This window comes from Humulus lupulus, chromosome 5, assembly GCF_963169125.1.
Source record: "Humulus lupulus chromosome 5, drHumLupu1.1, whole genome shotgun sequence".
Taxonomy (NCBI): Eukaryota; Viridiplantae; Streptophyta; class Magnoliopsida; order Rosales; family Cannabaceae; genus Humulus; species Humulus lupulus.
Genome location: NC_084797.1, coordinates 219,080,599 through 219,097,711, shown reverse-complemented (window position 1 = coordinate 219,097,711; position 17,113 = coordinate 219,080,599). Strand labels below are relative to the sequence as shown.

The window sequence follows — 17,113 nt, the reverse complement described above, 5'->3', positions numbered from 1 at the left end:
ATTTTAATTCCAACTAGAAATCTTTTCACTGAGGTGAATATAAGTAATACTATTAGGCAATGTCTATAATTGTAATAGTATTTCTACCACATCTTTATTTCTTTCATGCCTTTTTTCCTAATTAATTAATTAATTCTTTCTAATTATATATATATAGGGAACTTATTTAGTCCCTCACTTCCATTTGAAGGACTTAGTCCTTCATGGATTTTGAGTGGTTAGATCTATTTTATTATGTATTAGATGGTTGGATTTCAATGTTTACATAAATAGACGTTGAAATACTTATATACCCATTGCTAGTCATTTACAACGGACTAATTTTTTTTTGCTTTCATATTTTTATAATACTATTTTTTTGGCTTTCATATTTCTAAGTTTTCTTTCATTTTAGTCCCCAATTTTGTCCAAACAAACACACTTAAAAATTAAAAAATAAATTATAAAGTTAAACACAAAATTTGCCAATAAATAAAATATAACATATTTAAACAAAATAGCTATAAAAACACACAAAATTCTATAAAATAAAATAATGCTAACAAAGAAAAATTTACTTAAAATTGCTATCAATTATATGAGTTCAAAACTCAATTTTAATTACTTAATTAAATAAAACTAATAGTAGTTTTGTCATATTGATAAAATTTATTTATCAAATATAAGTTTAGGGTACCAGATATGTATGATTTTAAAATACAAGGTATCAAAATTATACTTTGCAAAAACACAAGGTACCCTATATCAAAATGATTTTAAAATACAGGGTATCAAATGAGTAAATTCACTTAAAATGTGGAAAAATAACTTTATTTTGTAGCGCTATTAGTGGAGTATAAGAGTATGATGTAAAATAGAAAAAAAAATGAGATTTTAGTAGCGAAAGAGATGAAAATTTCCTAAATGCGACTCTTTTAAGCCTTTTAAGTATATCATTTTCTTTGACATTAAAACCCAAACAATTAATTTTATCTTTTTTACTAATTAAGATTAAAATTTATTAAATAATATGAATTAAAAAAAATAATTACTAGTTTAAATTTGTAGACATTCAATTTTATAAATATATATATAAAAATTGAGCAAACATAATTTTTGTTTTGCTAAATCAAATTTATATCTTAAATTGTATAAATCAACAATACAAAAAGATATCAAAATTATAAATAAAAAACATAGACTTACTCGTACAGACAATTGTGCCGCAATAGGTCTTATGTCGTTGCAAAATGTTATTAGATTTTTTTAAATAAATAAATAAAATATTTTTGAATTATTTTGAATTTATGTTTTAATTTTTGAATTTTAAGTTTTATTATGAGAATTGAAGTGATACATTTAAAAAATAATTTGATTTAATCTAGATTAATATATTTTTATTACTTAGGTCAAAATGCTATAGTACATTAGTAGTTTATGGTGACCTTAACTTATTATGGAGTATTTTGGACCTAATCAATGATCAGATTGTTAGAGTTGATGCCCTAAAAGCATGTGCAAAGACATTTTGTTAGGATATAATCAATGATCAAATTGTTAGGGTTGAATTTATTGATCAAAAGACTCTAATTGATGTCGATCACACCCCGATCTAGTAGTTGATGACAATCTTAGCTAATTATAGGGTACTTTGGACCTAAACAACAGTCGGATTGTCATCCATAGTGTTCCAAAATAAACAATCACACTAATAAAGAGTGTTCATGTTGACTTAAGTGGTTGAAAAGCTCCAATCGATGTCGATTGCCCCTAATTTTACTCAAGGTAGTAGTTTGTGGCGACCTTGGCTAATTATAGGATATTTTGGATCTAATCAACGATCGGATTGCCACACTTAATGCTCCAAGATCCACAATCGCACTTATAAAGAGTGTTCATGTTGACGTGAGTGGCCAAAAGTCTCCTGACAAATGCTCAAAAATGCATATTTATTATACTAAAAATTGAAAATCAATTAAATTTTAATTAATATTTTCATGAAATCAATGACATATATTTTTATTTTGAAAATATTTAGTTGATCTATTTTTTAAGGAATATAGAGCATTGTGGCAGATCTAAAAATAAATATAAATGGAGCAAATGTAGGACCAATAATCAAGAAAATGATATTTTTGCAAACAAAACAATAACCCAAAGTGCATCAGGCTCACAACGGTGTAAGGAGCAAACGACCCAAGTTTAGATTTTTAATATTTTTAATTGCAAAATTACTCTATGTAATTTGTAATAAGTTTTATTTCACTTTAGTCATTTTACCTTACTATAAATAGGTATTTAGGTCATTAGAAGAATATATCATTTCAGATAGAGAAATCCAGAGAAAACGCTGAACACGCTTAGAGACAATTTTATTTACTTATTTTGTTATGAGTTTCTAAGTTTTCACATTATTAAAATGGACGATGAAACCTAGTATACTTAATTAATTATTTATTTTTGTATTGATTCTCAATTATACAATATAATGTTAATGAGTTTCGCTTCAATCAATAATTTCTTTCATCTTTAATATCATTTATTTTGTATAGTTAGAAATTATTAAAGATTGGTTAAATTATAGGAAAATCACTTGGTACCCTTTTTGTAACTTAATTACAAAAATATTGTGCCTTATTTAATTTACGTTATTACCGGTTTTGGTGTATCATTTTTTCAGGTTTTTTGTTTTTTTTTTTGTCAGCTTTATATCTTTGTCTTTCTTCTCCTTAACTTCAAAAATCTTTTCCGGCCACACCGCTAGTCGGTGGGCTCAAGAGAGGTATTATCGTGACCTACTCTTCATGGTGGTTATTTTGATATGTGGGAAACATATATTTTTTTCTCCGTCGCCGGAGAAGATGACTAGAAAAAAAAAAGCAACATTTTAGTTTATTTTTTTTATATTTTGCTAACCAAGAAAGTAACTAAATTTTAAACTTAAACAAAATTTAATATACCAAATTTTGTATTCTCATTTTACATTTAAAAGATACCATATGGTATTCTAAACAACTTTAAAGTTATTTTATAAATATTTCAAGTAACTTTTTTAAAATAGATTCTTTAGGATTGTTTGGTAATTTTTAAATAAAACATAAGAAGATTCTTTCTGATAACTCACTAAGTTTGTTGGTTGCTTTAAATTTGTGGCATGCCCAAAATTTTAGTCATATATCAAAAGGTAACCAATTTGTATCTTAAATGATTTTAAAAGCAATGGAAATGTAGCTTTTAAAAGTAACTATGCAATATACTAAATAGTATAGTTTCTAATAAGCGATTCATAGTAACTTGAAACTATAGGAGTAATTTTTTATACTATATGATAACTAATTAGTTTTTTAAAATAGGCTTGAAGGTAACATAAAAATATCTTAAATAATAAGACATGTAAATTACATAAGTGACAAAAAGTATATTAAAAGTTTCCATTAAAAGGTATCGTGTAGTGTAGTATACTATATTAATTTTTATTGATAAACTATATGGTAACTTATTGTACTACATATGGAAACTTATTAGTTTATTAAATAAGCTTGAAGGTTACCAAAATGTATCTTAAATAATAAGATACCATAATATAACCTAAAATAACTTATTAGTATATTAAGATGTCTACAAATAAGTTTTGGAGGTAACCAAAAGGTACTGAAAATAATATGATCTAAAAATAAAAATTTTAATAAAAAAAAGTGACCAATTGGTATCTTATCGATATCATAAGCAACCAAAATGTAATTTTTTACAACCCGGAAAAAACAAAAAAAAAATTCTATTACACCTTGGTATTAAATGAGCCAAACGAGATTGACTATTCTTTTACATCGGCGGAGTCCCGCCCCTATTAATCTGCTGGTATTGATAGAATACCGGCGGGGTGTCAGTCCGCCGGTAATGTATATTACTAGCGCGTAATGCCCTATTATTACCGGCGAAAGCCTCCCCTGTAATACTGCCTTTTGTTGTAGTGTTGTAAGAATCATTTTATTTGCTAGTGACATGGTAGTTTTATGACTCATATCTATTTATATAAGTGACATGAATTTATGTTGTTGTGAGAATATACCAACGTGATTGCAAGAGAATTAGGTAAATTTTTAAAAAAAGAGAAAAAAAGATGAAAGCTATTAAAGTTACCATGCATCATGCCCTAGTCCTACTTACATTACATTTAGTAGTATTAATATTCTGGTACTCTTACAATCTACTTTAATTTTGTTACAAAAAAATTCATTAAAAAATACTTATGGAAAGTGAAACTCTTAGGTACCTAATACCATATAATGGCCGAAATTCATACAAAATTAACTATACAACACTAAGGTACCTAATTAGTGCTAATTCATTCATCCAACCATTAAAACATATTTTAAGCTTTTACTAACACAATTCACACAAAAAAAAAAAAAAACTAAACTCATTAGTTCAGTTTTTTTTACTTTCTGCTATAATATTATTACTTACCACTTACTTCAAAATTACTTACCCGTGGAAAAATGATACTTTACCAATATCGTAAATAAGTTACAAATCAATACTAAGATGACAATATTCTCCTTAATTGTACACTTTTTTGGACATAAAATTACCTCATTGCCCTTACCTTTAACAGTCACATCAATACAACTATTCATAATGGGTTTATATAACCGGTTCTATAGGTAAAATACTATAAAAAAAAAAATATATATATATATATCAAACTATCTCACATCATGACACTTGGAAAATTTAATGGGCCCCACTTGTGGGACTAAGTCCTGAGAGGGCCATATATATATATCTTTATAAATTTACATAAATATTCTTATTAATTCAAGCAATAAACCTATATTTCTTCGCTCACACTCTTAATATATAGGAAATTTCATGTTATATGCATGATAAATTAGTAAAAAATTTTAATATACCAACATAAGTAACTATCCTAAATATATGACAATTTCAATTTTTTAGACAAAAATACCCCTATATTCAAACACCAATTTTCTCTCTCAATCCAAACTTTTTCTCTCTAACATCTCTCACTCTCTCACCCTCTCTAACATTCTAATTTAGTAGATCTCGAAAAAATACCAAAATTTTAAAAAAATAATATTGTGAAACTCACATTTGAATGAAAAAATATGAACCTCCAAAGTTTTCATCAAATTTTAGTACAGAATATCGAAATTGCATCGAAAAAACATCGTTTTGGACAAAAATCAAGTTTTCATGATTGCAACGCAACAGCATCGAAACACCATCAATTTGGCCAAAAAAAACAGGTTTTCATGATTGCATCGCAAGAGCATTGAAACACTATTGATTTTGCATCAAAACACCATCGATTTTGCATCGAAATTGCATCGAAACACCATCGAAAAAGCATTGTTTTGGCCAAAAATCAAAATTTCATGATTGCATCGCAATAGCATTGAAACAGCATCGATTTTGCATCAAAAAAACATTGTTTGGCCAAAAAAAACAAGTTTTTATGATTGCATCGAAAAAACATCGTTGTGGCCAAAAATCAAGTTTTCATAATTGCATCGCAATAGCATCGATTTTGCATCGAAACATCATCAATGTACTATCGATTTTGCATCAAAACATCATTTTGGCAAAAAAAAAAACAAGTTTTTATGATTGCATCGCAAGAGCATCGAAACATCATCGATTTTGCATCGAAATTGTATCGAAAAATCATCATTTTAGCCAAAAATCAAGTTTTCATGATTGCACCGCAATAACATCGAAACATCATCGATGGACCATCGATTTTGCATCGAAAAAGCATCATTTTGGAAAAAAAAAACAAGCTTTCATGTTTGCATCGCAAGAACATCGAAACACCATCGAAAACGCATCGTTTTGGCCAAAAATCAAGTTTTCATGATTGGATTGCAATAGCATCGAAACACCATCGATTTTGCATCGCAAAACATCGTTTTGACCAAAAAACAAGTTTTTATGTTTGCATCGCAAGAGAATCGAAACACCATCGATTTTGCATCGAAATTGCATCGAAAAAGCATCATTTTAGCCAAAAATCAAGTTTTCATTATTCCATCGCAACAACATCAAAACACTATTGATTTTGCATCGAAACATCATCGATACACCATCGATTTTGCATCGAAAAAGCATCGTTTTAGAAAAGAAAAAAAATATGATTGCATCACAAGAGCATCGAAACACCATCGATTTTGCATCGAAATTGCGTAAAAAAAGCATATTTTATCCAAAAATCAAATTTTCATGATTGCATCGCAATAACATCGAAACAAAATCGATTTTGCATCGAAATATCATCGATGCACCATCGATTTTGTATCGAAACACCATCGATTTTGCATCGAACAAGCATCGTTTTGGCAAAAAAACAAGTTTTCATGTTTGCATGGCAAGAACATCAAAACACCATTGATTTTGCATCGAAACACCATCGATTTTGCATCGAAAAAGTAATATTTTTGCCAAAAATCAAGTTTTATGATTGCATCGAAATTGCATCGATTTTGCATCGAAAATGCATCATTTCGATGCAATTTTGATGTTTTTTTTTTATAGTATTTCGATGTAAAATCAATGCTGTTTCGATGCTTTTGTGATGCAATCATAAAAATTAATTTTTTGGCCACAATGATGACTTTTCGATGCAAAATCGATGGTGTTTCGATGTTGTTGCGATGCAATCATGAAAACTTGATTTTTGTCCAAAGTGATGCTTTTTCGATGCAATTTCGATGTTTTACACTTAAATTTGACAAAAACTTTAGAAGTTCATATTTTTTCATTCAAATGTCGGTTTCAAATTTTTTTTTTTTTTTAATTTTGGTATTTTTTCGAGATCTATAAGATTAGAATGTTAAAGAGAGTGAGAGAGTGAGAGATGTTAGAGAGAGAAAGTTTGGATTGAGAGAGAAAATAGGTATTTGAATGTTAGGGGTATTTTTGTCTAAAAAATTAAAATTGTCATATATTTGTAATAGTAACTTATGTTGGCATATTAAAAATTTTTACTAAGTTATCGTGCATATAACATGAAATTTCCCTAATATATTTACTATATTATTAATATAAATTTAGATTATCGATATTAAACGATATATTCTTACAAGCATGATAGTTCAACATGTTAGTTTTGTTTTAAACGAGATGATTTTTTTAATTTTACAATTATTTATTTTTATTTTCTATAAAATATGAATTTTACAAGTGTTTTGTTCAAAAGAATTTTTTTTTTTCTAGTATAATAAAGTACTGTAAGTAATAATAATATTTTTTTTAACACCAACCTCTCTCCTTCCAAAAATAAAAATAATAAAAAAAGAATTATCGTAGGGTTTTGCATCTTCAAAATTTGAATTTCTTTTTAAGAACTACGACACTGTAATAATAATAAGAGAAGCAAAAGTACTTAATGTTTTAAAAAAACTTGTAAATTGAAACCCAATCTTTTTTTTTTGGAAAAGTACCCAATGTTCACTTCCGTCAGATTCTGTTAGTACCTACTCTAACAAAGTTGTTAGATGCTAACAGGGTGTATAAGTGTCAACTCCTCATTGATCCACCTTATAATTTTTTTATAAAAAAATTATTTAAAATGATTTTAAAATAAACAATTAATATAAAAAAAAAATTATATAAAAAAAAATTAGAAAAATAGAAAAAAATAAAAAAAATCATATAAGGTATACATGTGCCAGCTCCTCATTGGTCCACCGTATAATTTTTTATATAGAAAATGATTTTAAAATAAAAAAATTGATAGAAAATATAATGTCCACATGTGTAACATTAAATGTATTTGTTTATTTCTTAAATCGAACCGTTTTCAGGTCTTCCCCATGTGAAATTCCTACATTGTTAGGGTTAATGTCCTAAAAACATGTGTAAAGACATTTTATTTATGGAATTTAATAAAAGTACGTTTTTCTTATAATAATTGATTGTTTGAATTATTAGTGAATAATTTATATAAATAACCGAACATTTCATATTCATCAATGGGAGTATGATCTTGTATTAGTACAAGAGGATTAAGATCAACAATGATGAATAGAAGAGCCAACAACATATTAAAGTGTAAAATATTTAATGAATGGTTGCTAGTACGGTTCGCTAAACATTTTTTTAAGAATGCTTGTGTAATGCCCTACTAATCCAGAACCGTTACACTGTGTGTTTGAAATAATGTTTAACTCGCTAAACGATTCATTTGGATTTAGAAAGTGTAATTAAACTAACTCAAAAGTTAGGTATTAAAATTTTGGCTAAAAGAGTATTACTTTTCATTAAAAGAGTTTAACATAAACATGGACTCCCAGAAAATAGTTTATAAATAGACAAAAGACCAACACATTACAAAATAGTCGCCCTAGGCGACAAAACAGGGTTCAACCCCTAATTCCTCCCAAGTAATCTTGGCTGTGGCGGTCGAGCATGCTGCATATGTACACGTCGCCCTTCAAGCTCTCCAACTCATGATTAGTCCAGCTTATTCTTGCCCTTACCTGCACCATAGAGCACCCGTGAGCCAATGCTCGACAAGAAAACCTCAGAAGGTATAACAATATATTCAGATATTCAAAAATAATAAATGCATGCTTCACATATATCAAATACATTCATTCCCGTCATATAACTTGTAAACACATTCTGTAGTGTACCAATAGAATATTCATTTAAATCATACATTCAATTAATCAGCCTAGGAGATTAGTCCTGCCAAGCGGCCTAACTGACCGAGGTGTATACTCAGGCACCCAGCCTGCGGTTCATGCCGAGTAATGTGGACGACACTCTCATATTTTACTTGTTCTCAGTCACACCGTCTAGGAAACAATCTTGCTGAACAACCCAGTCGAGTGAGTGTGTACTTAGGCGCTCAACTCTCGGCTCATGTTGAGCAAGTGGGGACCACACCCTCGGATTACGCTTGCCTTTCGGCCTGTGTTCCACATGCCTTGCTGAGCGGCCCAACCAAGCAACATGCGTACTCAGGCATTTAGCTCGCGGTTCTTGCCGGGCGAGTAGGGACTACACCCTTATTCAAGACTCGCCTTCACGACTTGTGTTCCACACGCACTGCCGAGTGGATCAACCGAGCGACATGCGTACTCAAGCATTCAACTTGCAGTTCTTGTTGGGTGATTAGACACTGCACCCTTATCCAAGAATCTCCTTTACGACCTGCGTTCCACACGCATTGCCTAATGGCCCAACATCAATGCGATAGCCGACAACCCCTCATTTAACACGATGGCCGAAAATCAGTTTAAATCATATATTCACAAATGATTCAAAGCTAATAAGCATACAAATCAAGTGCTCTATGTGCATATATCGGTTTTCTTACGTCTGGTCCTTAACAAGGCACATATTACGACCCCAGGCATGACCCCTTTCTTCCGAAGTCGATCGGTAACCCTAGTCAAAACCATAACAATGAATAACCATCAATAACGAGCGAATAAAGGCTTCCGGATCGAGTCCTAGCCTCCGAGACCTTGAATTCTACTAAATCGGGTAGTAGAGTCCTTCCTAAGCCCTTAAGTTTGAGTTAACGCAACTCAAAACCTCATTTGGCCACTTTGCCCAATTTGAGCCGCGACCCGCCCCTAAAGGAGTCATGGCGCGCCTCTAGGAAGAGAGCCCCGAGCCACAAAGGCACAGTGCATGCGCTGTGGCACCAAGGCGGTTTAGAAGAACCCCAGCGCCTCTGAGTTCATGTGGGTCGTGACGCCCCAAGAACAGTGTCGCGGCGCGACCCCACGAACCCAGAACTCCAGCGTTTTCCAAATTTCTAAACTCCCCAAAATTGTTCCAAAACACGGTTTTATTACAATTCAACCACATAAATGGTATCAACAACTCACAAACATCAAAACCCAACCCTTAAACTTAACAAAACATCAACCAAACTCAAAATTCAATGAAAATTCTAAAATCTCAAAACCAAAAATCTCAAAATTTAAAACCTTAAATGATCTATGATAAAACTGTTTGCCAATTGAAAGTTATGCTTAAAAGCTTCTAGACTTCTTCGTAATCACTATGATTCTTACCCTGCCTTAGTCTGAGCTCTAGAACTCAAGATATCTTAAAAAATCAATGAGAAGTTTAGAGAGAGAACGAGAGACAGAGAGACAGAGAGAGAGAATATGTTTGCTTGAGTTTTCTAAGTTAATGAATTCAGTCTAACTCATATATTCAAATGGTCCCAAATGACCGAAATACCCCCACTCAACCCGCTCCTCTCTCAACACCCCATAAGGACCAAACATGTCATTTTGACTCTCTAATCCTACTCTATATTACTCAAAATTCCCCAGATAATTCCGCTAATCATGGATTCTCACTATTTTTCCCAAAATATGACTCATACTACAATAAGTCCCGGTGACTCACCAGATCAACCATAATACCCCATTGGCTTACCCCAAGCCGGATATTAATCCCCATTGTCACTAAACCGCTCTATTGCTCAAAAGGGTCGTCTCCTGCTGAATATCTCAAATATATCCACATTACAGTGGGGGCTCAAGCACATAGCACATACAATCACAGATATATCCTCAGAGGGCTAGAATTACAACATTGCCCTTTTTACCAGAAATATGCCTATAAGCACATTTAATACACTTGAACATGCAAAATCAGTCATATAATAATACAACTCATGCAAATCACACAATCACATAATTAATCAATTAAAATCACATAATAATCTGATATTTCCCTGCTGCCCCCCTAATCAAGGCTCTTATTAGGAATTTTAGGACGTTACAACTTGTGATCTAACTATTGATTGTTGACGTATAAAGACATCTTAGTGAATGTGCTTTATATAATTGGATTATATATAAATAGGCTAATGTGAATCATTCTCGTTATATGTAAATAGACTGATGTGAATCAATCTCTCAATGAAAAGTTCTTCTCCAAGTCTCTAGATCTCATGTGTTGAGTAAATCTAGAGATAGAAAATTTGTATTTATATTCTACAAGCCACACATGTCCTAGTGTGTTAGAGGTTTGACTTGGAAGATTGTGGTGTGGATCTCAAAGTCATATTTCATGAATTGGATGTTTGTAATTGAATACTAGAACTATAATTACCGGCCATAACTATCTCTTGAATTTCATTTTATCGAACCAAATGTGACCTCAATTTCCTTAGTTTTAGTCATCACAACTCTACACCCTACAAGTAGATATGAACCTAAGAAATATTATTTAAATAAGGCGAAAAATTAAAGTTTACAAAATATATATGGTATGTAGAAAAAAGTCTATAAAAAGCCTAGCTATGTTATTAACTAATTAATCAAAAAATAATTAATTGTAATTAAAAGGTGGTTACGTATACCAACTAAGACAATATAAAAAATATACTCCATCACTTAATAAAGTGATATAATTATTTTTATATATTGTGATTCTTTAATATATTAGAAATGGTTAATACTATTTTGGACTCTATGTTTTGCCAAACTTACTGATCAGATTCTGTGTTTTGTTAAATAATAATTTGGATAACGCATTTTACAAAATGAAACAAAAGAGTACCCTAGACCAGATTTGGGTCAAACTTTTTTTAATATGACCAAAATACCCCTAGTTTTATAAATTAGTGAATTTAATAATCTCAAATGAAATATTATTAAATTAAAAATTAATAAAAAACTGATATAAAATTTAAAAAATAAAAAAATCACATTTTAATTAATTAAACATAAATTATAATAGTAATCAAATTAATCAAAATCCAATTAAAGAAAATACAAAACAAAACTCTAACCAAATAATCAAAACATATTCACCCAAATTTAAATCCCTAAAATTAATCAAAATACGTTCTTGAGTTCATATACTAAACTGAGATTCAAGCATCAATACAACTTCTATAAAAAAATTGAAATTTAGAAACCATTACAGATCCAAAAACCAATTTTCAATCCAAACAAGAAACAATTACAGATATAAACCCAGATTTATTTGAAGCTTTTCTTTTTTACTTCTAACAACAAAATCAAATCAGAAACACCAATTTTTCAACATAGAGAACCAAAATTTCATATTATATATCATCTTCAAATGTTCCTAAATAGGTAAACAAATAAACTCCAACACAATGAACTTTACTCACTAATTTAAGGAAAAAAAATTAGAATTAGAAAGGGAGATTTACTCCAATACTCCGGTAGTCCTCACGAGCCCCATTGTCAAGAAGAACCAGTCCCGTCCTTATCCTTGAAGCTCCGGCTGCCGTCCTCATCCTTGAAGTCCAGAACTTTTGTCCTCGAAGCCATGAAACAAGATCTGAAACAACACCCACAATCCAATCAAGACCCACACCCATTGTCCCATGTTGCAACAAATCCACCCTATCCATCAGACATGTCGTTGCCTGTGCATCCCTTGCACCCCAAGCTTAAGAACTGCGTTTTTCCTTCGCATTTGACCACCTCCACCGAAAAAAAGGAGGAGGAGGATATGTGTGCCTCACGTTGTTGCGCCTCCCCAGTGCCCCAAGCTCCAGATATGTGTCTCTCTTCTGCGAAATGAACTAGTCCGACCATCTACTGGAAGTAAGAGAATCTGGGCCATCTGCTAGAAGAAGAAGAAGAAGAAGAAGAAGAAGAAGAAGAAGAAGAAGAAGAAGAAGAAGAAGAAAGTGAAGATGGATTTAGGGTTTAGGTTTTTTTTCTTTAAGATTTTTCTTTTTAATTTTAATGTTGTTTGTTTTTGTTTTAGATTTTTAGATAAATAGGTTTTAGTTTTTTTTTTAATATTTTAAATTAAAATATGCTTTATTATTTACTATTTTCAAAATAATTTATATTTGCATCTATTTAAATAATTCATTAATTAATAAAATATGATGGTATTTTGGTCATATTAAAAAAATTGACTAAAATCTGGTCTATGGTACTCTTTTGTTCCATTTTGGAAAACGCAGAGTCTAAATTGTCATTTAACAAAACATAGGATCCGATCAGTAACTCTTGCAAAACACATGGGCCAAAATGATATTTACCTTATTAGAAAATTTGTCTGGCTGTTTTTCGTCAACTTAAAAAGGAGAGAAATTAAACTAGAATATATCAGAGGAAATAAAAGAAGATGAAAAACAGGAGGATTTTACGTGGTTCAGCAGTTAAATCTGCCTAGTCCACGAGTCTGTGTTATTAGCACTTGGGAGTTTTTCTGGAAACTTTTAAGAGAATAGTTGCCCAGAGTTTTCTCTCAAGATCTCAGAATTTCAGTTCCTTACAAATGGAGTTTCCTTCTCTACTTATAGAGAAGGTTTCATAATTCGTTCCGACATATTTCGGGAAGATATTTTGTGAATCAAATAATATAATGCTATTTAATGCATTATTCCCTACACATACGGAAACATCTCATAAAATGTGGGATTGGATAACAAATTAAATAATATCCCTTAAACATTGGGATTTACAATAATAAATACATTCATATGTAACCGATTAGCTCAGACACAAAGTTCATTACATCTCCGAGACTATCCGTCAATCACGAGCTCGTCACCTAACTTCGCCTACGCTCAGAACAAATAACCACTGATGAAGTCATCACATTCGAGCTTACACTTCCCGAGCTTGAACCATCTCATTTTGAAGGCAAGAGATGCATCAAGGAAATATATGTATCAAACCATGGTTATTTCAAGCTTAGAGCACATTCGAGGCTACAGACCCTCGAGCTTTTTGAGGTCGTTATTTACCACAAAGCGGTCTGACTAATGGATAATATGACAGCCGTGTATTTTTTGAGCTTACACTTAACGAGCCTAGATTTCAGGATCATAACTTCTCATGTTCGAAATCTGGGTGTAACATTGTGCCCCCTCAAAAGTATCAGTTCGAATCATTATGAGAAGGAAACTTTTGAATTGTCCCTCTCGGAAACTGTACCATTAAGTGTACTTGAGTATGGACACGCGCCAACCACGGGTTGCTCAATCAGAGTACTCAAGTACCTTTTCACCATTCCCACGTCTATTTGTCTGCCGCCATTACTTCATTTATACCTGACCGTCAGATCAGATACCAAATCTAGCCAATGGCCCAGATCAATTCGACCCTTGACATTCCCTGGGGTCTATAAACACACCCATATCGTCTTCCTCATTTTACTTTCACGTTTTGAGTTTTCAGGAAGAAAAGACCAGAGCTTAAAAAAAACTTCTTTCACTTTTGCATGTTTTCCAAGCCACGGAAACAAAAAGCTATTGGCATCTACGATTTTGTGAGTGCTTTCCTGCAACCACTCCTTCGATCATCCATCTCTCTGTATCCACCTGCGACCGTGTGAAAGTCTTTGTTCTTGATCTCATATGCTTATACATTTTTTTTTCTTCGTGCACGTTTGTATTGTTGTTGCACTATAGGCACATTTATCAGTTTTTCACTAGAATGTTCTTAGCTGATACTATGTAGATTTTAGGTTCTTATGATATTATGGGTTTCAAACCCAGACTTTGTGTAAGGGATGCAAATATGGATTTCTCTACTGTTATTATTCAAATTACGGGTATCATATCGTGTAAACCAAGAAATGGGGTATGAAATTAGGGTTTTTAAATTGCATGTTTTCCAAAAGTATCATCCTTTTGAGTAACCGCCAACTTTTTCCTTGAAAATCCGGGATTATTTAAAATAAATCCACTTTCCCCCTTTCGCGTTAAACACACGCTCGAAGCATGTCTCTTTCAACAGCTTAGGTTCCTTCCGAGTTCGATCCCGTTCTTTCGATCGAGCTTATTCCATGGTTTCGAGCATTCGAGCTCGAACTATCTTGAATTTTATCTTTTATTTCTTGTATGCCTGGCCCTCACCCTTTTTCTTTCTTGCTAGATGTCGCAGAATTTTAAAAAACGGTGGGGGTCAATACTCGCATTTCCCTATTCTCCGAAAACTCCGAGCCCTGAATCGCCCTATACTCGAAATCAGCGGCTAATTCGTGAGCACAAAGAGAGGTGTGAGCAAGAAGATATCTGAGCTCACTTCCAGTGTCAGATTGACGAGGTTGAGGAGAGGAAAAGGAAAAAACTTTGGGTCGCGATCTATCCAGATCCGGATCCCGAGCTTAGACCGATCCCTCTTGATCCCAAGTTCAAAGTAACAGTTGTCTTCAAGTCGGGTGATCTCAAATTCTCACTGATGGAAGAATCATCAAGTCGTCACTACTACAAAAAAGGGCAATTGTGTCAGTCAAACACGTCAGTCAACGCAGTTGACTGACGCTGTTGACCAAGAATTAGCATTTGTGGCAGTTGGACACTGCCACAAATGAGGGCCCAATTGCGTCATAACGTACACTAACGCTGTTTAATGGGACCGTTTGTGTCAGTGGGGAACTGACGCAAACGGGAAGTTAACGGCGTCAGTGGGCCACTGACGGTAACGGGAGTTTGCGTCAGTGGGGCACTGACGCAAACTCCCGTTACCGTCAGTGGCCCACTGACGCAACTGGGTCTCCCTTAATAAAACCCTCATCGTCCCAGCTGAGCCCCATTTCACTCAAACATAATTTCAGACCGTTTTCCTCCCAAACCAGCGGCGGCCAACCGAGGTTCTCCCCATTTAGGTACGTTTTTAGCCATTTTTTTTCAATTTTAATGTTAAAATAATGATTTATATATGTTTATGAAACTTATATATAGTTTTTTTGGATTTTTTTCTATAGATTTTGTTTTTTGAAGATATAATTTGAAAACCCATAATCTTTATTGGATTTTTGGGGTTTTCTACATCAAGAACTCACATTGCACAATTACCACAAGTAAGCGTAATTTTATTAATTTTTATGATTTAAATATAATTTTTGTGAATTTTTTTTTTTATAAATTGACTATATTTCGGATTTTTAATTTTTAGATAGTTTTATTAAATTTTTTTAAAAATTTAATTAAATTTCGAATTTACTATATAAATGAGTATATATATAGATTAATGTATATATTTTGTATAAGTTTCATTTTATTAAATGTTTAGTTTGATTATTATTAGTAAATTTTTGTTTATATTTTGTTAACTTTTTAAAAGTATTTTTAAATTTTGGGTTTAATTGGTTAAATAGGTATATATTAAAATTGTTTGTTTTTTTTAAGTTATATTTTATTATTGATTTAGTTAGGATATTTATAGTCGATTTTTATTTATGTGAGTTGTTAACTTTAAAAAAAAAAAAAAATTATTTCGGGTTTAAGTAAACAAATGAGTACATATAACAAATTATTTGTTTTCTTTAAGCATTTTCTTGTTTATTTAGTTACAATATAGCTTTATGATATTTTTCTTTATATTTTGTTAACTTTTTTATTTTTTTTTGTATATTGTTATATTTGAGTAGGTATTTTGTTGACAACTTTGTTGGTGAGATCAAGCTTTGGAGGATTTTATATTAGAGGTAATATTTTAAACCTTAATGTATAATTAATATATTGAACTTAGTAGCATGTACGAATTATAAAATAGTGGAGATAGGATCTGGGACTGTGTGCTGCGGTGATATAAGGCTATAATTGTGCATGTTTGATTGATTACTTGATTTGTTGTATTTATGTGATGAATATATGTTTATTTAAATTTTGGGAAATATGATAGAAATAGGGGAAATGCTGTCCAATTTTTTTTTAAGATTTAGTAATTTGAGAATTATGCATGTTTGATTGATTAATTGGTTTGTTGTGTTTATGTGATGAAATATGTTTATTTAAATTTTGGGAAATATGATAGAAATAGGGGAAATGCTGGTAAATTTTTTTTAGGATTTAGTAATTTGAGAATTATGCATGTTTGATTGATTAGTTGAATATTTTTGTGTATACCATGTGCTGTATAAATGCACATTTTAAATTTAGGAAATGTGAAAGAAATAGGGGAAATGCTGCCCAATTTTTTTTGGACATATTGTTTCCTTTATTTACTTTTCAATTAAGTAATCCACGAACTTAATTGTTAATGTTTGTTACTTTGTTTGTTTGTTTTTTTTGTTGTGTGAAGTTTGACAATGGATAGAGATTAGATGTCAGCGGATAGATTATCTATGAAATATAGGAATGGAGTTGAGTTTTTCTTGGAATTTTGTGCAAGAAATACTCAATCTCCTAATA

At 31.4% G+C, this 17,113-nt stretch overlaps 1 long non-coding RNA gene across 1 annotated transcript; it reads right to left on the bottom strand.

Annotated features, from left to right (window-relative positions):
* Positions 1–8,051: 8,051 nt before the first annotated feature.
* On the bottom strand, positions 8,052–10,114 carry LOC133833979 (uncharacterized). The gene is made up of 2 exons (XR_009893247.1): positions 8,663–10,114; positions 8,052–8,480 (listed from the first exon to the last, which is right to left on the bottom strand). It is a non-coding gene; the product is annotated as an uncharacterized LOC133833979 (long non-coding RNA).
* Positions 10,115–17,113: the final 6,999 nt, after the last annotated feature.